Source organism: Cebidichthys violaceus, unplaced genomic scaffold, assembly GCF_023349555.1.
Source record: "Cebidichthys violaceus isolate CVI_PGR_0920_01 unplaced genomic scaffold, fCebVio1.0.p SCAF_101, whole genome shotgun sequence".
Lineage (NCBI taxonomy): Eukaryota > Metazoa > Chordata > Actinopteri > Perciformes > Stichaeidae > Cebidichthys > Cebidichthys violaceus.
The window spans coordinates 15,990-31,561 of NW_027176265.1; positions in this window are offsets into that span (position 1 = coordinate 15,990).

Consider the following 15,572-nt stretch of genomic DNA (forward strand, 5'->3'; position numbering starts at 1 on the left):
ATTCCTGCTCTACAACATCAGGAGGATTCGTCCCTTCCTGACTGACGAGACGGCGCAGGTTCTCATCCAGGCTCTTGTCATCTCCCGCCTGGACTACTGCAACTCTCTACTCGCCGGAGCCCCGGCGTCGGCCATCAGACCTCTGGAGCTTGTCCAGAAAGCCGCAGCTCGCCTGGTGTTCAATCGCCCCAAGTTCTCCCATACAACTTCCTTTCTCCGTTCTCTACACTGGCTACCTGTAAGAGCTCGCATCCAGTTTAAGACTCTGGTGCTAGCCTACAGGGCAGTGAAAGGAATAGCTCCTTTCTATCTCCAGGCCATGGTCAAGCCTTACACCCCCGCCCGACCACTTGGCTCTGCTGCCTCGGGGCGATTGGTCGCCCCGTCGCTCAGAGGTCCTGGCGGCCGATCGACCCGGTCACGGCTGTTTTCTGTCCTGGCCCCACAGTGGTGGAATGAACTTCCCACTGACGTCAGGACAGCGGAGTCGCTGCCCATCTTTCGGCGCAGGCTGAAAACCCACCTCTTCAGGAAGTGCTTCCCTGAGCCTTCCACTTAGCACTTATTGTTTTCATACTAGCTTGTTGCACTTATTGTATTCGTATTACTTATAGCACTAACTGTTTTTCTTGTTTCTGCGCTGTACTTTGGCTCTGAGTTATGCTCTGCTTCATGCTCTTAGATGCTTGTTTGGAAAAGGAAATGTACTTATGACTTCTGGTGACTAGTAGTTCTTTTGATTACCAATGTTGAATGCACTTATTGTAAGTCGCTTTGGATAAAAGCGTCTGCTAAATGACTGTAATGTAATGTAATGTAATATTAAGTTATCGCATTATTTGTTTGTACATACACCGCGTTCCAAATTATTATGCAAATTATATTTTTCTCAGATTTTCCTAAATAGTCGATGCAAATGAAAGTCAGAATAATTTTCAAGTCATCAACCGTTAAGAGTATAATTCAAATTTTATTGAACAAACCTCCCAATGATAAAAGTATTTTTTTTAAAAATGAAAAACTCAAAATGCACTGTTCCAAATTATTATGCACAACAGAGTTTAAAAACATTTTATAGATTCTAAAGAACTAAAAATGCTAATTTGTTGAATTTGCAGCATTAGGGGGTCATATTTACTGAAATCAAAAGCTATTTCAATCAAAAACATCTTAACAGGCCAAGTTCCACGTTAACATAGGACCCCTTCTTTGAAATCACCGTCACAATTCTTGCATCCATTGAACTTGTGAGTTTTTGGTGAGTTTCTGCTTGAATTTCTTTGCAGGATGTCAGAATAGCCTCCCAGAGTTGCTGTTTTGATGTGAACTGCCCAAAGCATGACTCCGCCACCTCCTTGCTGATGTCGCAGCCTTGTCGGGACATGGTGGCCATCCACCAACCATCCACTACTCCATCCATCTGGACCATCCAGGGTTGCACGGCACTCATCAGTTAACAAGACTGTTTGAAAATTAGTCTTCATGTATTTCTGAGCCCACTGCAACCGTTTCTGCTTGTGAGCATTGTTTAGGGGTGGCCGAATAATAGCTTTATGCACAACTGCAAACCTCTGGAGGATCCTACACCTTGAGATTCGTGGGACTCCAGAGGCACCAGCGGCTTCAAATACCTGTTTGCTGCTTTGTAATGGCATTCTAGCAGCTGCTCTCCGAATCCTTCCTCCTTGTGCCTTTATCTGCACAAACCCGTCTGTGCTCTGAATCAGCCACAAATCTCTTCACAGTACGCAGTACGATGATCACGCTTACGTTTTCGTGAAATATCTAATGTTTTCATACCTTGACCAAGGTATTGCACTATTTCACGCTTTTCGGCAGCAGAGAGATCCTTTTTCTTTCCCATATTGCTTGAAACCTGTGGCCTGCTTAATAATGTGGAACGTCCTTCTTAAGCAGTTTTCCTTTGATTGGGCTCACCTGGCAAACCAATTACCACAGGTGTCTGAGATTGATTTCAATAATCTAAAGAGCCCTGAGACACAATATCATCCATGAGTTTAATTGAAAAACCAAAAATGTAATGTTTATGACACTTAAATCCAATTTGGTATTTTGCTATTTAGGTTCATTAGGTTCCCCAGCGCAAAGTGCAAAAGGGCTAGGTAAAGTGGAATATAAATTGGAGGGTGTAGCGCTCATGTTAATACAGTACACTCTCAGCCTGTCACATCATATTGTTGCCTGTATGATGTACCCTGATTGTTATACCTCCTTTACACCTTGCATTAAATTGTGTTTTGGGTGATCGGTTTGCAGTCGGATAGTGCTTGACCACACAAAAGTACAGATGTAAACGCACCTAAAAACGCATTGAGGGCCGATTGTGATCCAATCAGCCAAACCACCCCCGGTGGTGGTCAGGGACACATTGTGGCTACATTGAACACTACATACAGCAACTCGGGGTTCATGGGTTTGGATAAGTGGGTCAAAAATTGAGCAGCGTTCTGGGCAAGTTATTAACAACTTACAGAAACATTGCCATGCACCTCCCATGTTCTTTTACCCTCTCTCTCTCTAAATTTCTCACTCTCTCAAACACACACACACACACACACACACACACACACACACACACACACACACACTGTCCTTATTTCTGTCCTGAAAGTTGTGCTACTATTTACTACTACCTTTGTTCAACTCTGTTAAGTACTGTCAGTAAAGCCTGAGGCCATAGAGCAGGGGTCACTAATAAGCGGACCGTGGTCCGGATCCGGACCCAGACGCTGTTGTATCCGGACCCTGGACCTAAAACCGATAGATAATTGATAATTATTACATTTTGACGGAGCGCCTATATTTTAACCGGTGCAGCTTTTCTAGCCTTTACGGCTCTCGGTCAGTGATCCAGGAAACAAACCGACCAATTACATGCGTTGTAAATCACATCACATGACGCAGCTCAGTCAATCAAATATGGGTATTCTGACACGTTTCCTGACTCGAGTGAGATGTACACACACGGGGCTGAGAGAGGAAAGAGAACGAAGGGCAGGAGCATTATTACGTGAGTCAGAGAAGTTGTTTCTCATGACGTTCTCCGAAAAGAGAAAAGTGGTCAGAGAGACCAGAGAGACCAGAGTCTTTAACCAAGAATTAACAGACTCTTATAGGTTAATTCTTCCCACGGACAGTTTAAAACCAGTATGTCTCATATGTTCAGAGACGTGACGATTATTAAGAGGAAATGGTGCATAGTTACAAAATCATTTCACCTCAGGTTGATAGCAGACCACCTCAAGAACCAGGACATTCTGATGTAGCATTTCAAAATTAAAGCCCTTCAAAATTGCATGCATGAGCTAACGTCAAATCACAAATTGTCTCATGCAATTTGTGCTATTTAGTGTGATATGTATACATATATATGTATATATGTGTATATATATATATATATATATATATATATATATATATATATATATGTGTATATATATATATATATATATATATATATATATACATACACTAAGTAGCGCAAGTTAGACATTATTGTAATGTTCCGGACCTATGCACGAGGAGATTTTCTCAATCTGGACCTTTTGGAATTTTAATTGAATACCCCTGCCATAGAGGAACTAATTGAGTAGAAAACATTGATGAAGTAAAATAATCAGTTGAGATTATAGCAGCCAAACTGGGTCATCCTCTGTCCTGTTCAGTCAATATATTTGCTTATAAGACCCTATAGGGACTAAAAGCAGGAATTAAGAGAACCTGTTTGGTCTTGAATAATCTTGAAAGACATGACCTAGATAACTGCAACAGGACATCAAGGTTTAGATGACCTATATCTTAAAGTGCATGAGACGCTCCATTGATCAGTAGAACATCCAGTTAGTTCCCTTTGAAAGAGTGAGAGTGGTTGTTAGTCCAAAGTGTGTGTGTGCTGTGAAATTACACATAGGTGATGCTCTATGATGTTAGTTTTGCTTCTCAATGCTTAATATGCCAGTTACCTGACTAGACATAGCCTAAATGTTGACCCCATTTTGTAGTACTTGTTGGTGATATGAAATCTGATGCTTATTAAGGACACATGGATTGCTTCTGGCAAGGTCACAAGATGGCATTTATGGCAGTTTGTAGGAAGAGATGGCAAACAGGTGTGTGTGTGTGTGTGTGTGTGTGTGCGTGCGTGCGCGTGCGCGTGTGTGTTGGAGTTTCATCGTAAAGCTGTGCTTACGAAGAAACTTTAGTTTTCCTGTACTATTGTAATTATACTGTGACTCTCTCGCTCATAACACATATATAATGGAGCTATTACTACCTACGCAGTCTGGCACACATAATCCACAAACACACACACGCACACACACACACACACACACACACACACACACACACACACACACACACACACACACACACACACACACACACACATACATATGTACATGTACCCACATATCTTTTATCTTACACAAGCTGGTTGATGGAAATGGTCCAGAGTCAAAGAGGAAAAGGTTGCGATAATGAAGCTCTCATATATCGGCCCATTCTGTTGCCTGTGTGTCAGGACACAAACAGCAGACCACATAAGTAGGTTGGTGTGCTACTCAACATGGAACAGGCTAGCAGTAGAGAAGCTCCAGTGGTGATTAATAGCTACTCAGGACATAACGCTGCATATATTACGGGTGTGACACACTTCCTATCAGGATGCAAGTACTGAGCTCACGACTGTGTGACCTTCTGTGGGAGATTCATCAGAGATCAGCTGTTTCAAGTCAGAAACTGTATTTTCTTGCACATTAGAAATTCTGCACCATGGCCTGCTGGACAGCGTAATGAGCAGATGGAGCCTATCAGTCTTCTGGACGATGAGCAGCTACCCTTCTGACAGCACTGAACTCCGTTCATGCAGTGCTGTTCTGTAGTTCACCCTAGACGTCTCACTTCCAAGGGCTACTAATACAACCAAAAGACCTCCATGAATCACTTGAATAAAAATCAAGGCTCTAACAAACCCTTAAACAAGTGACTAAGACAAAGGAATGTACTACATCGCTAGCAGTTTCAAATCACAATTAGTTTTTGGTCTAAGTTTGGTTTAGTTGACATAAGGAAGACATTAATTCACACACATCTACAAATGTCAGTGATGACACATAAAAGTCTAAGACTTTTGAACATGTGGAGAGTAATGTGCGTGAGTACAGGAGACAGCTCTTCTGATCGGCCTTTATAGAGACCACCGATCAAACCCACCATTCAAACTACATTATTTAGAATGAATATCAGCTGATAACAAGCGGTTTTCAGAGGACCCGTGACCTGATCAAAGTGTGGCAATAATCTTCAACAAAGTCAGCAGAAAAAAAAATTATGCAAGACATTACAACACAAAACATTAAAATTGATTGATATAACTTCGAAATGCAGCGACAAAGCTCATTGAGTCAATAGAGTGCCGGAGTAAAAGGGCCTCCTCATATGCATGGCAACATGCTAATGTCACTTCAGCATATTCACCTACAACAGCATGCTAAACTAGACATTATTTTAAAGCATTACATTTCACCTCAAATTACAGATGAGCTAAGTACATCTGACCAAAAGCCAAGTCAGACATGTTCAAAAATGGCCATTGTGCACTGAATGATTCTCTTTTTCTCCATCCAGCAACTTCATTTTCTGGTATGCAATGAGCAATGCAATACAAAGTATATTCTTGTAATGACACAGTGAATATCAATCAATCCATTAATTAATTATCCATTTCTGGACTTGATGCTTGGTACAAACACTCAGCTTTGCCATAGCAACAAGTGCACTGTCACTTCTCAACAAACCCAGTCCCAGTTATAAGCCACCACTAAATTACTGCATGCCCTGCAGGCAGTCTGTGTGTCCATGGCTCTTCCCTTGGCCCAGATGGCCAGCGTCCACACCCTGTGTCTCTGCCAAAGCAGTGGTGGTGATGACTCACTGGCATTTATGTCAAATTGAATAGTCAAAGCCTTCTTAGCAGATGCACATGCTGTTCTCAGACTGACATCACTGACAGGGAGGCATCATCATCGCACTGGACGCCAACATGGAAAATATGAGTGATAAGTGATGGGCTGACAGGTTGGCCCGTTATGATGCTGACTGACTCTGCACTTTCACCTGAGGATTAAACGAGCATATTGAGAGAGAGTTTGTGTTAACCAAGTAATTAATTACTAAAAGATTTAAACTGTTTTCTTTTCACCAAAAAATGTTTCTGTTTAACATTAATTATCTGGATACAGATACAGGACACACAAATAACTATATTTTAACAAAATGCAGGTATTACTTGCTGCATAAGAAAGAATTTTTCTTTTCCACACAGACTTTGCTTGGGTGGGACGCCCAGATATATTAACAGCCAAAGTATATTTGGCAACCCATTTTAGATTTTGTTAGAGAACAACGCCACCCGTGATCAATGAACTATTATCTCCCCTTGCTCTACCCCTCCCGTGCCATGCTGTTTCTGCTATTGCAAATGGTTGGTATCATGAACAACTCTGCACAAATTTGTCTAAAACTGATGCATGTTAACTCTGATAAGTTAGCCTATATAGTTTCTAAATACAACTCTGTCAATCTCGGCGACCAAACTCTTCAAATAAGTTATTAGCACGCACATAAGGAGCCTAACTAATAAGGATAGCTAATGTCTGAATACAGCAACTCATTTTGAGCAATGTTGTTGTTTTCTCGTGAATGTACAGTCGTGAATGTACAGTCCAATACTTACTCTCCCTCTAGCTCAGTTTTAATCTTAACAAACTGCTGAGGGAAATGGCTGGCTCTTTATCTGCTAAATACTCCACTATGTTCACTAGCTATAGTCACTAAAGTGTGTCTGTCTGCTGTTAAGTGATGGGCTGATAGTGTACAATGGGTTTATCAGAGCTTATGGGCTTAAAACAGCTGCCTGCTGCTGATGGAAATGAGGATGATGAGATTGGGGTTTGCAGGCCAGTACTGGACACAACACTACAGAGTTTGGGGATTATTCTACGTGGCTTTGTCAGTACCAGCGACTTCTTCCACATTGCATGCAGGTTTCTCTATGTCTTTCTCTCTCTATTATGCGGCAGGACCTGCATAAAGTTATTAATTAATGACCAAGTACTAGCCAAAAAATGGAACATGGAAGTGCTAAAAACTGCAATTCATCAAATGACCACTTGGGGAAGGCTCCAAAAACCAGTCAATCCCAATAGACCCCCCATGTTAAATGTCCAACTTTACAGCAGAACTAAACATGTTTACAGCCTGGTACAAAGAACGGTTTACGACTCTACAGCTAATAGCCCTGTTCATGACAACTGTCATGTCACACGCAGACAGATATGAGGCATTTATGTTCGATCTGACCAAGCACTTAAATGTCTGACAGATAGAAGTCAAACTAAAAGTATATTGTTAACTGTGTGTTGTATAAATACAGTGTTAAATACAGTGCACAAAAAGTGTGAAACAACAGCCCATCCCACCATTTACTGACATGTTTTAATGCACACACACATAAACATAAAACTAAATGTTGCTGAGTGTGCAACACGGGGCCCTGGCAGACGGTTTTCATCAATTGATCAATGCTGCCTCTCATGTGGAAGGTAACAAAAAAAATGTTTGCCTGGTGAAAAAACACTTTGTCTTCAAATTGTACTGAATAATACTGCTGAACAGGATGTGTTTTTATTTTGAAACGCTAGTTTCAGGTAAGTGCTCATTCCAAAACAGTCTTGTGGCACAGAATAGGGTGCCACAGCAATGTAGGTCATGTTACTCATGAGTTTTTGGATATCTTGCGAGAGTATTTCAATTGCCCTTTATAAGGAAAGGACATTTATGAATATCAGAGATGGAACGGAAAGGCCAGAAACTACATCAAAGCTGTGAATGACGCAGAGAGAAAAAGAGGAGGAAAAGGGGAAAAAAAAGGAGGGGGATGTGTGTAGGTGAGCAGCTGACTGATTAAAATCTCTTGTGTTCAGGCTGAAGGATGAGCAGATGCAAACAGAATCATGTCTTTGAGTGGTAAATTCATACACACACAAACGAACACCGCCAGATGTAAAAACTGAAGAATAGATTAATTTCTCCTGGCAGGCAGAGGGGCATTTTGTTGACGCTGCCGATAAAGTGTCAGGCCTCCGCTAGCTTGACCCATATTCCGTGTCCAAACAACACACAAGTGCGCCTGCTGTTCAAATCTCACTCCTCTTTTTCTCTTTGTGCTTATTTCTTTTATCAAAGATGAGCCTGCTGTGTAACAAGAGGGATGACTAATGAAAATGAATCCTCTCCATAAGGTGAATGTGCTTCGGAAAACAGCGAGGTGCCGGTCAAAATACTGACACTGCTTTAAATGTTCAGCTATTTCATCCATGGGACGTTCTGCTCAGGGAATATGTTGTTCCAAGCCAGAAGAAAGGCTTTTAAGAAATTAAAATCAGCAGTGGTGGTGGAGCAATGGATCATTTGTTCAATATATGAATAGTGAATTGCAAAGCCCCACATGGACAAGGCTACCTGTTTGAACTCCGATGCACCCAAAAGGGCTTTATTGAAACTCGCTTCGACACAGGTGACCTTGGTGCATACAAGGAATTCAGACCACGTGTTCCCATTTTAAAGCAACAGTGTCTTCTGAAAAGATGCCCAGGTTTGTCTCCTGAGCTTTTAACGCTCTGCTGGTACGTGTATGTGTGTGTGTGTGTGTGTGTGTGTGTGTGTGTGTGTGTATTAAGTGTGTGTCTCAAATCCTAATATGAATGCAACCTGACAGTCACGTGGCGGCACACATTTTTCTACGATGTCACGCACAACACAGACTTGCTTTATACCTGCAGTCACGTTCCAGCTGTCCGTCCATCGACAACTGTTGCTTTTCTCTACATGTATCACAATGACTCATATACCGATGGTGATTTAAAATAGTATCTGCTGAGCACTGCAGTTACAGCTTTGCAAAACAGCACTATTTGTCTCTGTTAAGCCATGTCGTTAAGTTAGTCTGGTAAATGTTAGTCTCTGGACAGCAGACTAGTTCATTCAATATTTTTTACATTGTGCTCTATCCATCTTTATTGTGCTTCAGCCTCCCCTGTTGTGATTATATTACAAACTAAACTGCTTGCCTTACAGTTCTTCTACAGAACTTAAATGCAAATAGGGAACAACAAAAAATACATATTGATGAATATTATTATCAGTAATAAAGAACTGGTCACACCAGTCACATTACCGTACATTGCCTTATTAAATACTGGTATGACGGGAACGTAACTGTGGCTCAACTGGAACAAGGTGGATTCCCACTGATGCATTCTAATTTGCATTCTATGTTACTGTGTATTCTGTACAACCACATATCTTCATAATGAAGACAAAGCCAGCTGTCAGCTGCAGTAAATTAAAAGGTGTGGGTGGTGATGCTGAACATATTTTATCGCTCATTCTGTTTTTCTTTGTGTCTCTTTCTCTCTCTATGACTCGCTGTCTATGTGGCTCGTGCTTAATTTTAACAGACCAATCCTCCACCTGTACACTGTCTCCTACTGCCTCTGTGTTTAAACCAGAAGACCATGAGAACATTCACATAGATCTTTACTCAGGCAACAGTGCAAACCCATGATCCACAATGCTGCCCTTCTCACCTCTCTGTACCTTATGTTAACTCTTACCATTATGTTGACCTACAGTAACTGACCCAACTGCATGACAACGATTGTGATGCATAGTTTCTTGATAAATTACTTAAAATAATGCTTTCAGTAATGACTTAATAACAGGAACAGATAGTGTTATAGCCGAGGGACATCTGCTGATGATCTGACTTTCTTGCCTCAAAACACTCAAACTACATCTCACAGGGAAAGCAGTACAACCACCCATGGCAGTGCCACCTCCTCCGTCTGCCCCAGTGAGGCTGCCAGCCCTGTTTAAACCCTGTCTAACCATGGCACAACACCCCGTCCAGCCTGAACCACCCACTCATCTCTGCTGAGGGTTCTGCTGGAGAGACACTGGCCACAGAAACTATGATTTATTATGACTGGTACACACAGTCCCATTGGTACCATATGTGCAAAATACACAAACACGCACACACACCACAATCATAAAGTCTTGCCTACACAAACTCACTCAAATGCTTATGAGTGTGTGTTGTGATCCTGTGTGGAAGAACAGGTGGATTGTTAAACTAGCGTTGCTAGGCTTAGTGGGATGTAGAGTGCCAGTGATTGCTGATAGACAATCCAACAGACAATCCGATGGACTATATACGATAGCTGATCCGATAGTCAGACAATCCAATCACCTCTGGCATTCTCTGTGATCCCTTATTTTGAATTTCAATATAGCCGATCTCACTGCACAGCTGCTGTCATTGACCTGTATTATTGTTTTTCATTTCTATGTAGACATCTCAAACATCAGCACCCTGTGCATAAATACTTGTATGTTCCTGCCCTCAAATGCACACAGTGCAGCTGCTCCGCAAACAAATGTACAAATTCACATACCTGCATGAATGCAACATACACATTCTCATCCACTACCCACCATGTCTTCTACACACGGTGGCTGCAGTTAAAAGGGTGCTGGTATTTGTCTCTTCTTGGAATTGCAAATGGTTGCTGATGTGCTTCCAGTTAATTGAGTGACATAACTTTGGTCACAGCTCATTATTTATGGCTGCTATTCACTGCAGGGGAAGTTTGATTTATCAATGCCAGTTTGTTAGCAGCTGCTCTCATTCCACTTCAGGCCAGCTCAGTGGTTTGGGCAACATGCCTTCGTATCAGAAAGTGGCAGAACATCGTGTTTGTTGTATGTTTTGTCATATACGCACTTAGCCTGGCCACAAAGTTCTTTTTGCTTTGCTCATCATGGTCTGGCAAGGCTGAGTGGCCATTTGATGTGGTCATGCATCCCTTACAGGCTGTACACTGAAGATTTACAATCCTTCCTAACAAGACCCCCCCCCCCCTAAAAAATGATTGGACAAACATCCCAGTTGTTGGGCTGTCACTTTTCTTGCTTTGGATTTTACACCTGGAAATTCACAGAGAATCTCATATTTCATATTTTCCCTAAATTATCAACTGTAATCATTTTAAGAACTGAGGCTGCAAATTGGCAGTAGAGTTGCAGAGCTGTAATTCATTTTATATGCAGCTAGATAAAATGGTTATTCATGGGGTTTGTGAAAGAGACAGAGACAGAAAGATACAAATTTAGACAAGGATAAAATGAAAGTTATTATTACGTCTTTATTACTGTATCTCTTAGTTCGTAACAGCAAAAACAGACAGACAGATGACCCATGCTTGACACTATTTCCACTTTATGGAACTGAGCCAGAGGGATGTACAGCACAGAGGCACACAGTTTACTCTGCTGTACATTGTGTTCTGTTCACATGGTGCAAAAAATAGGCTACACAGATCCTGTGGGCGGCCTACAGGAGGCACTGCTGTACTCTGAGGGGAGCTTTTTTGTTGCTCATGAAATGGAACATCCATTAACAAGCACACACCCCAGTTCTTCCAAACAGTAACATGATGTCCGTGCAGAGCACCATGTAATAGGTGTTTGTGTTATCTGTTTAGTGCTGACAAAGAGGACTGCATACAGTGTATATAATGTAGACTGGACCCCCAACATCCAGCTTTGCAGGCACAAGAGCCGCTAAAAAGTATAGTTGGAAGAGATCTTTTTTCATGTTTTTCTTGGCCAGAGACTCCTTTATCACCATTAGCTATTGAATTTTCACTGTTAGAACAACCCTCTCTCCTTGTTTTGAGATGAGATTTTCATACATTTTTGTCTTGTGCATTTGTTTTCTGATACAAAAATACCTGTCCTACCTGCCAGTCCCATCAGTGATGGTCCTGTAACTACACTTAAGTCTCAAATGAAATGCTTTAATTTTTTCTTCACATAGATGGGTTTCAGAGTGAAGTCACAGTATGATGTGCCATGCATAAACTGCACAAATTACAACAGTCATGAATTTTGCAAAAATGCTCATTGTTACAAGAGAAAAACCTTGCTACTATTTGCATGTAAACAACTGGTCAGAGCCCATGATTTTAAGAAGGTGGTGGATAGTTTTTAACTGTAACTGGTTTTAATGTAAGGTAGCTCTCTGCTACATAACGTTCATGAGTAAATTGACTACAGCTCTTTAGAACACAAAGACTGTCTACAGTGATCTGTTTTTTACAGCGTATCAGTCCAATTACAGGCTAAATGACAGTGCTTCTGAATGTTGTATTGAACAGTTCACAGGACTGTTAATTGCATGGTTACACACAGTGATCCCTGAGCAATTCAGGGGCCATATATAATTAAAAAGATAATACATTTTCCATATATTATATCCTAACATTCTCTCTTTTTATCTCTCTATTGTGCTTTGTCTCATTCCCCCTTTTTACTTCTCTTTTGACAAACATCCTCCTCTCTTCTCTCCTTCCTATTCATCTAATCTGCTGTTTACGTTTCATTGACCAGCTGTTCATTCATTTAATGTCTCACACTCTGCTCTCTAAATTTGTATCGCTCATTCCTAACACACTGACATACATTTCTGAATTGGTGACCTACATTCCCAACTTCACAACCATCCTCTCTCCCTCTTTATCCCTCCCCTTCGTTATCTCTCTTTGTCTCCCTCTCTCATCCCATTTCCCTTTCACACACAAGTTTTCATCCAGTCTCCCATGTCTGTTTTGACAGATTTATCATACGTACTACATGATTCAAGAGATTTTCTAGTGGTGGAATAATTCAATTCCTTGACATAAATTACAGTATTAGTCCCACTGTAAGATAATTATTATATGGGCTCAAATATAAGATGTTTTTTATGGAAATTATTGTAAAAACGTTGGATTGTGTTAAATTCAAGAAGTAGACCATTTATTCATTTTAATTTAAGTTGTTGAGGAGATTATTCATATATCACATCAGTTTATAAAAAACATTCTCTTGCAGTGGGACCCCGAAAAAAAAGAAAAGAAACTACAGTAACAATCTGACCATCAGTCTCTCCTGATATTTTCACTTTTCATTCAAACCAACTGCGTGGACGAATAAATGAATATTCAGCAAAATACATTAAATACAGCATGTGGCCAAATAACAATTTGCATACTGTCCTATTATTGAATGCTTGTGCACTGTCAATTATTACAAAACAAGTCCCTTGCACTTGCAATGCCCATTAAGCTTTGACAGCAAAATAAGTTTGAACATCCATTAGTGATACAGTTTGTAAAAGAACAAAAATGTCCATGATCACATTACACATAACTCAATAATATATAGATGACGCCAGCAAGTATTCAACATCTGAAAAGAGCTTAAAAAGTATATAATAACATAATATTTTATGTCACGTAATAACTTCACTTACCTACCTAACCTTACATAAAGTCAATTATTTTTTTCTGCTGAAAATTTGACTTTGCATGGTCATGTAATGAGTCATCGATAAACTAAGAGTCAGAGTGCTGTGGATGACACAGATGCTACATCCATGTTTGTCTTTTTTCTGTCTAGGATTGGAGCTCTCCTTTCATAGTGGTAGCTCTGGATTTGTCTTGTCTTGATGTGTATCTAGACTCTCAGCAACTGGTGAGCAGCGGAAATACCGTTTTAGAAATAGCATTCATTATCACAGCGTGATGGATTCACGCTGTCACCTTACACACCATGTGAATCTGCTTGAGAGCAAATTAATCATGTGTTGATGAAGAGGGAGATTCCTTGATGATGTAAATCGACAAACCTCTTTCAGTTCGTTTTGGAATGGCACCAGAGCCAAATAAAAGTTTTACCGCAAGAAATACAAATTTGTACTAATTTTAAGTAAAAGTAAAGACTATAAGCACACTGATTTTACTTTATTGCGACACTGACGTTTCGGGCAAGATGCCCTTCCTCAGCATGTATTCTGTCAATTTCACAAATACTACACCCAGCTGGGGACAGTGAAGGCGAAACGAGGCCACTCCACATTCACCTGTAGCCTATGTTCTTCCTGACTGCTGCTTTTTCGTAACAACAGTTTAATATCCTGATGGAAACAGTCTTCTGCTGTATTCTTCATTTTTAACTTTATATGCTTCCTTCAATGAAAGTGTCTTTTTTTTATCTCCTGCAATCTGTCTCTCTCTTTTTCATAAAACTCTTCATCTCTATTTCTGTACCTCTTTTTCCTTTCCCTTTTGATTTTCTTCCTCATCTTTACTTTCCTTGTTTTTCCTCTTCTTTCCCACCTCTACATCCTGCTCCTCTGTCCTTCTTCCCTTTATCACCGACTCACTCTCTGTGGGCACTGAATGGCTGCTGACTGATGCTTCTCTGTGCAGCAGGTGATCAATCAGCCCTCAACACCGGGGTTCCACAGCAGGCGGCCATGACACGTGCTTGTGGGCTGACAACCCCCCCCCCACCCAAATCTGAAATGCATGTGCTCACAGATGCACCAACCCTGTCTTAGCTGAGCTACTACTGTGTCCTCTACACTTATCCTATTCATGCAGGACTTGTTGATGCTGAATTTTCAACCAATCCCTCACAGAATTTGCATTATTAATTTTTTTTTTTAAATACAGCAATTTTTTTTACAATTATGTAGACTACAGCTGGCTACTTGGTTTTCTTGGCTTTTTGACCAATGTAACATATTCTTATTTGACTCTATAATTAATAATTCATAATTAAATAATTAAAGCCACTGAAAAACAGAGAAAAAAATGGAATAGATACAGATACAGTTTTATTTACATCTAAAATTGTAAAGTGCACTCTGTATTTAAATTAACCTTTATTACTGTTGGTTACACTAACTCTGAGATTTGCTTTGTCGTCTATTATTCTCTAAAACTATAACGCTGAAATGGTGGATTTCTTAACAATCTATTCTAAATATGCATCTTTAGCATATCAAGCTGCAGACATAAATCAATTGTGGTGCAATTGAGTAAATCTAAACTTTTTTCATCTTCATCATTTTCATTTACAAGCCTTGTTTTTAAAACCTTGGCAGCACTTTCTGTGCAGCCAGCTGGCCACAGTACTAAAATCTCACATGTTTTTTTGAGTGCTGTTTTATAAGTTTTATTTCACACAGGCCTTGTCCTCCAGCCCACCAGCCCACTCACTCCTGCAAAACAGCACACTGAAAATTGTATGTACCAGTTCAGCAATCATGGAAAACTTGCCAACAATGCATTTTTGTTTGGTGTTTTTTTGTCATTATTCTGTTACTGTTGCTCTGCTTTCTTTCTCATTAGCCCCTTGCCAGCAGCTCTGCAGTCATTCTGATTGGCCGTTCTATGCTGCTTGTACTTTTAAATGGAAATCCTCAATTTACAGTGAGACTGGCTTAAAGTGATATTTACATGTTCCTCATGTTTATCTCAGACCTTCTCTGTTCCCCTGCCGGTTCAATCCTGCCATTAAAGACATATACAAAGAGGGCCTCAGTTATGACGTTTTGCTTATTTCTCTCTAACCTACCACCTGATAAACATGAGGCT